We start from the raw sequence: 7159 nt of genomic DNA on the forward strand, positions 1-7159 counted from the left end.
TTTAATATATAGTCCCCTGATAGAGGACATATCAGATATTAAACTGATAAGAACAGATACTACACTTGATCTTAGCCAAAAGGCCGAGAAGCGATGGTCTTTGACTGCTTGCTCAAAGTACATTGGCATTACCACAGGCTGAACAGTTGATGGTGAGGCCATAAAGCCTCACTAACAACGCAATACCAATTTGCACCTCCTCCCAAGTGGTGAGGTTAAAACTGCTACATGGGAACAAACGTTTTTGCACTTCTGGGGCAAATTCCAAACGTGTGCAAGTTTGAATCGCATATCTTTTCACAGGTGTACAAGGCTTTACCAGTGGCAGAGCCTGCCAAAAAATGCAACTGACAAAGCGCTGCTCCTCTGCACGGAAGTCTTTAGTAAAAGGCGAAAGACCTGTACGCTTTGCAGAGAACCACATGCAAGTGGCCCTTGCAGGCTGAGTGGAGCTGTGCCCACGGTCGCCCCGGGCAATTGTGTGATGGTGAGACTTCCTCTTTTACTCTACAATTGTTCTAAGAATTTAGACTTTGTTTGGTGAATAACAACATTTGTCCTTCAACTCATCCTTTGACCAGAGAACAATGACATTGTTCAGATCATGGTGACTTTCTTCTGAAAATCTGGAATAGAAATGTGGTAATTAATAATAGACCTCGGACTGCAATCTTGTGTTTTTTACTGCTCTGAAGTCACTTGGATGGTATATTACTCGCTTTTCCCCAATCCCTGTGGAGAAAAAGCACGGGGCACAAAAGAGCCTTCACCCCACTGCCAAAACTCTGGTAAACAACTGAAGTGCCCTTACACTGGAAGTAGTTTATTTCCATGCAGCTTTTGAATTCTAAATTGCTTAGACATGTCTTGCTTCAATTTGGAGATGACACAGGACTGCCTGTAGAGGTCGGTGCTTGACACCCATGGCTTTTGAAGTGAAAGTGCACCTGGCAAAAGGGGCGGGGAGGCAGAGCGGCCCTGCCCTTGCAATGCGCTCTGAAAAGTGACAACATTGCAGAGAGAGAGAGACTTACTGTTGATTGTCCACAAAGTATAGAGAAGGCGCACCACTCCCAGCTAGACTGCAATACTGGGCCAATGCGTGGAGTGAATGGAGCAAGCTCCTGTTTCAGCTCCTGTCTGCAAAAATGCATTTAATATATAGTCCCCTGATAGAGGACATATCAGATATTAAACTGATAAGAACAGATACTACACTTGATCTTAGCCAAAAGGCCGAGAAGCGATGGTCTTTGACTGCTTGCTCAAAGTACATTGGCATTACCACAGGCTGAACAGTTGATGGTGAGGCCATAAAGCCTCACTAACAACGCAATACCAATTTGCACCTCCTCCCAAGTGGTGAGGTTAAAACTGCTACATGGGAACAAACGTTTTTGCACTTCTGGGGCAAATTCCAAACGTGTGCAAGTTTGAATCGCATATCTTTTCACAGGTGTACAAGGCTTTACCAGTGGCAGAGCCTGCCAAAAAATGCAACTGACAAAGCGCTGCTCCTCTGCACGGAAGTCTTTAGTAAAAGGCGAAAGACCTGTACGCTTTGCAGAGAACCACATGCAAGTGGCCCTTGCAGGCTGAGTGGAGCTGTGCCCACGGTCGCCCCGGGCAATTGTGTGATGGTGAGACTTCCTCTTTTACTCTACAATTGTTCTAAGAATTTAGACTTTGTTTGGTGAATAACAACATTTGTCCTTCAACTCATCCTTTGACCAGAGAACAATGACATTGTTCAGATCATGGTGACTTTCTTCTGAAAATCTGGAATAGAAATGTGGTAATTAATAATAGACCTCGGACTGCAATCTTGTGTTTTTTACTGCTCTGAAGTCACTTGGATGGTATATTACTCGCTTTTTCCCAATCCCTGTGGAGAAAAAGCACGGGGCACAAAAGAGCCTTCACCCCACTGCCAAAACTCTGGTAAACAACTGAAGTGCCCTTACACTGGAAGTAGTTTATTTCCATGCAGCTTCTGAATTCTAAATTGCTCATACATGTCTTGCTTCAATTTGGAGATGACACAGGACTGCCTGTAGAGGTCAGGCTTGACACCCATGGCTTTTGAAGTGAAAGTGCACCTGGCAAAAGGGGCGGGGAGGCAGAGCGGCCCTGCCTTGCAATGCGCTCTGAAAAGTGACAACATTGCAGAGAGAGAGAGACTTACTGTTGATTGTCCACAAAGTAGAGAAGGCGCACCACTCCCAGCTAGACTGCAATACTGGGCCAATGCGTGGAGTGAATGGAGCAAGCTCCTGTTTCAGCTCCTGTCTGCAAAAATGCATTTAATATATAGTCCCCTGATAGAGGACATATCAGATATTAAACTGATAAGAACAGATACTACACTTGATCTTAGCCAAAAGGCCGAGAAGAAGCGATGGTCTTTGACTGCTTGCTCAAAGTACATTGGCATTACCACAGGCTGAACAGTTGATGGTGAGGCCATAAAGCCTCACTAACAACGCAATACCAATTTGCACCTCCTCCCAAGTGGTGAGGTTAAAACTGCTACATGGGAACAAACGTTTTTGCACTTCTGGGGCAAATTCCAAACGTGTGCAAGTTTGAATCGCATATCTTTTCACAGGTGTACAAGGCTTTACCAGTGGCAGAGCCTGCCAAAAAATGCAACTGACAAAGCGCTGCTCCTCTGCACGGAAGTCTTTAGTAAAAGGCGAAAGACCTGTACGCTTTGCAGAGAACCACATGCAAGTGGCCCTTGCAGGCTGAGTGGAGCTGTGCCCACGGTCGCCCCGGGCAATTGTGTGATGGTGAGACTTCCTCTTTTACTCTACAATTGTTCTAAGAATTTAGACTTTGTTTGGTGAATAACAACATTTGTCCTTCAACTCATCCTTTGACCAGAGAACAATGACATTGTTCAGATCATGGTGACTTTCTTCTGAAAATCTGGAATAGAAATGTGGTAATTAATAATAGACCTCGGACTGCAATCTTGTGTTTTTTACTGCTCTGAAGTCACTTGGATGGTATATTACTCGCTTTTCCCCAATCCCTGTGGAGAAAAAGCACGGGGCACAAAAGAGCCTTCACCCCACTGCCAAAACTCTGGTAAACAACTGAAGTGCCCTTACACTGGAAGTAGTTTATTTCCATGCAGCTTCTGAATTCTAAATTGCTCATACATGTCTTGCTTCAATTTGGAGATGACACAGGACTGCCTGTAGAGGTCAGGCTTGACACCCATGGCTTTTGAAGTGAAAGTGCACCTGGCAAAAGGGGCGGGGAGGCAGAGCGGCCCTGGCCTTGCAATGCGCTCTGAAAAGTGACAACATTGCAGAGAGAGAGAGACTTACTGTTGATTGTCCACAAAGTATAGAGAAGGCGCACCACTCCCAGCTAGACTGCAATACTGGGCCAATGCGTGGAGTGAATGGAGCAAGCTCCTGTTTCAGCTCCTGTCTGCAAAAATGCATTTAATATATAGTCCCCTGATAGAGGACATATCAGATATTAAACTGATAAGAACAGATACTACACTTGATCTTAGCCAAAAGGCCGAGAAGCGATGGTCTTTGACTGCTTGCTCAAAGTACATTGGCATTACCACAGGCTGAACAGTTGATGGTGAGGCCATAAAGCCTCACTAACAACGCAATACCAATTTGCACCTCCTCCCAAGTGGTGAGGTTAAAACTGCTACATGGGAACAAACGTTTTTGCACTTCTGGGGCAAATTCCAAACGTGTGCAAGTTTGAATCGCATATCTTTTCACAGGTGTACAAGGCTTTACCAGTGGCAGAGCCTGCCAAAAAATGCAACTGACAAAGCGCTGCTCCTCTGCACGGAAGTCTTTAGTAAAAGGCGAAAGACCTGTACGCTTTGCAGAGAACCACATGCAAGTGGCCCTTGCAGGCTGAGTGGAGCTGTGCCCACGGTCGCCCCGGGCAATTGTGTGATGGTGAGACTTCCTCTTTTACTCTACAATTGTTCTAAGAATTTAGACTTTGTTTGGTGAATAACAACATTTGTCCTTCAACTCATCCTTTGACCAGAGAACAATGACATTGTTCAGATCATGGTGACTTTCTTCTGAAAATCTGGAATAGAAATGTGGTAATTAATAATAGACCTCGGACTGCAATCTTGTGTTTTTTACTGCTCTGAAGTCACTTGGATGGTATATTACTCGCTTTTCCCCAATCCCTGTGGAGAAAAAGCACGGGGCACAAAAGAGCCTTCACCCCACTGCCAAAACTCTGGTAAACAACTGAAGTGCCCTTACACTGGAAGTAGTTTATTTCCATGCAGCTTCTGAATTCTAAATTGCTCATACATGTCTTGCTTCAATTTGGAGATGACACAGGACTGCCTGTAGAGGTCAGGCTTGACACCCATGGCTTTTGAAGTGAAAGTGCACCTGGCAAAAGGGGCGGGGAGGCAGAGCGGCCCTGCCTTGCAATGCGCTCTGAAAAGTGACAACATTGCAGAGAGAGAGACTTACTGTTGATTGTCCACAAAGTATAGAGAAGGCGCACCACTCCCAGCTAGACTGCAATACTGGGCCAATGCGTGGAGTGAATGGAGCAAGCTCCTGTTTCAGCTCCTGTCTGCAAAAATGCATTTAATATATAGTCCCCTGATAGAGGACATATCAGATATTAAACTGATAAGAACAGATACTACACTTGATCTTAGCCAAAAGGCCGAGAAGCGATGGTCTTTGACTGCTTGCTCAAAGTACATTGGCATTACCACAGGCTGAACAGTTGATGGTGAGGCCATAAAGCCTCACTAACAACGCAATACCAATTTGCACCTCCTCCCAAGTGGTGAGGTTAAAACTGCTACATGGGAACAAACGTTTTTGCACTTCTGGGGCAAATTCCAAACGTGTGCAAGTTTGAATCGCATATCTTTTCACAGGTGTACAAGGCTTTACCAGTGGCAGAGCCTGCCAAAAAATGCAACTGACAAAGCGCTGCTCCTCTGCACGGAAGTCTTTAGTAAAAGGCGAAAGACCTGTACGCTTTGCAGAGAACCACATGCAAGTGGCCCTTGCAGGCTGAGTGGAGCTGTGCCCACGGTCGCCCCGGGCAATTGTGTGATGGTGAGACTTCCTCTTTTACTCTACAATTGTTCTAAGAATTTAGACTTTGTTTGGTGAATAACAACATTTGTCCTTCAACTCATCCTTTGACCAGAGAACAATGACATTGTTCAGATCATGGTGACTTTCTTCTGAAAATCTGGAATAGAAATGTGGTAATTAATAATAGACCTCGGACTGCAATCTTGTGTTTTTTACTGCTCTGAAGTCACTTGGATGGTATATTACTCGCTTTTCCCCAATCCCTGTGGAGAAAAAGCACGGGGCACAAAAGAGCCTTCACCCCACTGCCAAAACTCTGGTAAACAACTGAAGTGCCCTTACACTGGAAGTAGTTTATTTCCATGCAGCTTCTGAATTCTAAATTGCTCATACATGTCTTGCTTCAATTTGGAGATGACACAGGACTGCCTGTAGAGGTCAGGCTTGACACCCATGGCTTTTGAAGTGAAAGTGCACCTGGCAAAAGGGGCGGGGAGGCAGAGCGGCCCTGCCCTTGCAATGCGCTCTGAAAAGTGACAACATTGCAGAGAGAGAGAGACTTACTGTTGATTGTCCACAAAGTATAGAGAAGGCGCACCACTCCCAGCTAGACTGCAATACTGGGCCAATGCGTGGAGTGAATGGAGCAAGCTCCTGTTTCAGCTCCTGTCTGCAAAAATGCATTTAATATATAGTCCCCTGATAGAGGACATATCAGATATTAAACTGATAAGAACAGATACTACACTTGATCTTAGCCAAAAGGCCGAGAAGCGATGGTCTTTGACTGCTTGCTCAAAGTACATTGGCATTACCACAGGCTGAACAGTTGATGGTGAGGCCATAAAGCCTCACTAACAACGCAATACCAATTTGCACCTCCTCCCAAGTGGTGAGGTTAAAACTGCTACATGGGAACAAACGTTTTTGCACTTCTGGGGCAAATTCCAAACGTGTGCAAGTTTGAATCGCATATCTTTTCACAGGTGTACAAGGCTTTACCAGTGGCAGAGCCTGCCAAAAAATGCAACTGACAAAGCGCTGCTCCTCTGCACGGAAGTCTTTAGTAAAAGGCGAAAGACCTGTACGCTTTGCAGAGAACCACATGCAAGTGGCCCTTGCAGGCTGAGTGGAGCTGTGCCCACGGTCGCCCCGGGCAATTGTGTGATGGTGAGACTTCCTCTTTTACTCTACAATTGTTCTAAGAATTTAGACTTTGTTTGGTGAATAACAACATTTGTCCTTCAACTCATCCTTTGACCAGAGAACAATGACATTGTTCAGATCATGGTGACTTTCTTCTGAAAATCTGGAATAGAAATGTGGTAATTAATAATAGACCTCGGACTGCAATCTTGTGTTTTTTACTGCTCTGAAGTCACTTGGATGGTATATTACTCGCTTTTCCCCAATCCCTGTGGAGAAAAAGCACGGGGCACAAAAGAGCCTTCACCCCACTGCCAAAACTCTGGTAAACAACTGAAGTGCCCTTACACTGGAAGTAGTTTATTTCCATGCAGCTTTTGAATTCTAAATTGCTCATACATGTCTTGCTTCAATTTGGAGATGACACAGGACTGCCTGTAGAGGTCGGCTTGACACCCATGGCTTTTGAAGTGAAAGTGCACCTGGCAAAAGGGGCGGGGAGGCAGAGCGGCCCTGCCTTGCAATGCGCTCTGAAAAGTGACAACATTGCAGAGAGAGAGAGACTTACTGTTGATTGTCCACAAAGTATAGAGAAGGCGCACCACTCCCAGCTAGACTGCAATACTGGGCCAATGCGTGGAGTGAATGGAGCAAGCTCCTGTTTCAGCTCCTGTCTGCAAAAATGCATTTAATATATAGTCCCCTGATAGAGGACATATCAGATATTAAACTGATAAGAACAGATTTTTTCTTTTCTTAGTTTATTGGCACTCAATCATCTTTACATTTTCGGCTTTGAGTAAAAGGTTCACATAACACCTCAAATATGCCATAAATATTAAATAGTTGAGACATTTTCAAACTTTGAGTAAAAGTAAAAGGTTCACTATACACCTCAAATATGTACCAATAAAATATCCAAATTGTGAGGACTATAA

General features: G+C 44.8%; 1 long non-coding RNA gene, 11 other non-coding genes and 2 pseudogenes across 12 annotated transcripts; 1 reads left to right on the forward strand and 13 right to left on the reverse strand.

The window, feature by feature from the left end:
• Positions 1–95, reverse strand: LOC130521267 (U2 spliceosomal RNA; annotated as a pseudogene; the record flags this gene model as incomplete).
• LOC130521265 (uncharacterized) lies at positions 49–6643 on the forward strand. Its single transcript, XR_008949255.1, has 6 exons — positions 49–487; positions 1457–1640; positions 2609–2792; positions 3761–3944; positions 4910–5093; positions 6062–6643. It is a non-coding gene; the product is annotated as an uncharacterized LOC130521265 (long non-coding RNA).
• LOC130521269 (U5 spliceosomal RNA) lies at positions 311–428 on the reverse strand. Its single transcript, XR_008949257.1, has one exon. It is a non-coding gene; the product is annotated as a U5 spliceosomal RNA (small nuclear RNA).
• On the reverse strand, positions 1058–1248 carry LOC130521266 (U2 spliceosomal RNA). The gene has a single exon (XR_008949256.1). It is a non-coding gene; the product is annotated as a U2 spliceosomal RNA (small nuclear RNA).
• On the reverse strand, positions 1464–1581 carry LOC130521270 (U5 spliceosomal RNA). The gene has a single exon (XR_008949258.1). It is a non-coding gene; the product is annotated as a U5 spliceosomal RNA (small nuclear RNA).
• Positions 2207–2397, reverse strand: LOC130521278 (U2 spliceosomal RNA). Its single transcript, XR_008949266.1, has one exon. It is a non-coding gene; the product is annotated as a U2 spliceosomal RNA (small nuclear RNA).
• Positions 2616–2733, reverse strand: LOC130521271 (U5 spliceosomal RNA). The gene has a single exon (XR_008949259.1). It is a non-coding gene; the product is annotated as a U5 spliceosomal RNA (small nuclear RNA).
• LOC130521275 (U2 spliceosomal RNA) lies at positions 3362–3552 on the reverse strand. Its single transcript, XR_008949263.1, has one exon. It is a non-coding gene; the product is annotated as a U2 spliceosomal RNA (small nuclear RNA).
• LOC130521272 (U5 spliceosomal RNA) lies at positions 3768–3885 on the reverse strand. Its single transcript, XR_008949260.1, has one exon. It is a non-coding gene; the product is annotated as a U5 spliceosomal RNA (small nuclear RNA).
• On the reverse strand, positions 4511–4701 carry LOC130521276 (U2 spliceosomal RNA). The gene has a single exon (XR_008949264.1). It is a non-coding gene; the product is annotated as a U2 spliceosomal RNA (small nuclear RNA).
• Positions 4917–5034, reverse strand: LOC130521273 (U5 spliceosomal RNA). The gene has a single exon (XR_008949261.1). It is a non-coding gene; the product is annotated as a U5 spliceosomal RNA (small nuclear RNA).
• Positions 5663–5853, reverse strand: LOC130521277 (U2 spliceosomal RNA). The gene has a single exon (XR_008949265.1). It is a non-coding gene; the product is annotated as a U2 spliceosomal RNA (small nuclear RNA).
• On the reverse strand, positions 6069–6186 carry LOC130521274 (U5 spliceosomal RNA). Its single transcript, XR_008949262.1, has one exon. It is a non-coding gene; the product is annotated as a U5 spliceosomal RNA (small nuclear RNA).
• Positions 6644–6812: 169 nt separating the features above from the next.
• Positions 6813–6986, reverse strand: LOC130521268 (U2 spliceosomal RNA; annotated as a pseudogene).
• Between the last annotated feature and the right edge of the window lie 173 nt (positions 6987–7159).

This window comes from Takifugu flavidus, unplaced genomic scaffold, assembly GCF_003711565.1.
Source record: "Takifugu flavidus isolate HTHZ2018 unplaced genomic scaffold, ASM371156v2 ctg844, whole genome shotgun sequence".
NCBI lineage: Eukaryota > Metazoa > Chordata > Actinopteri > Tetraodontiformes > Tetraodontidae > Takifugu > Takifugu flavidus.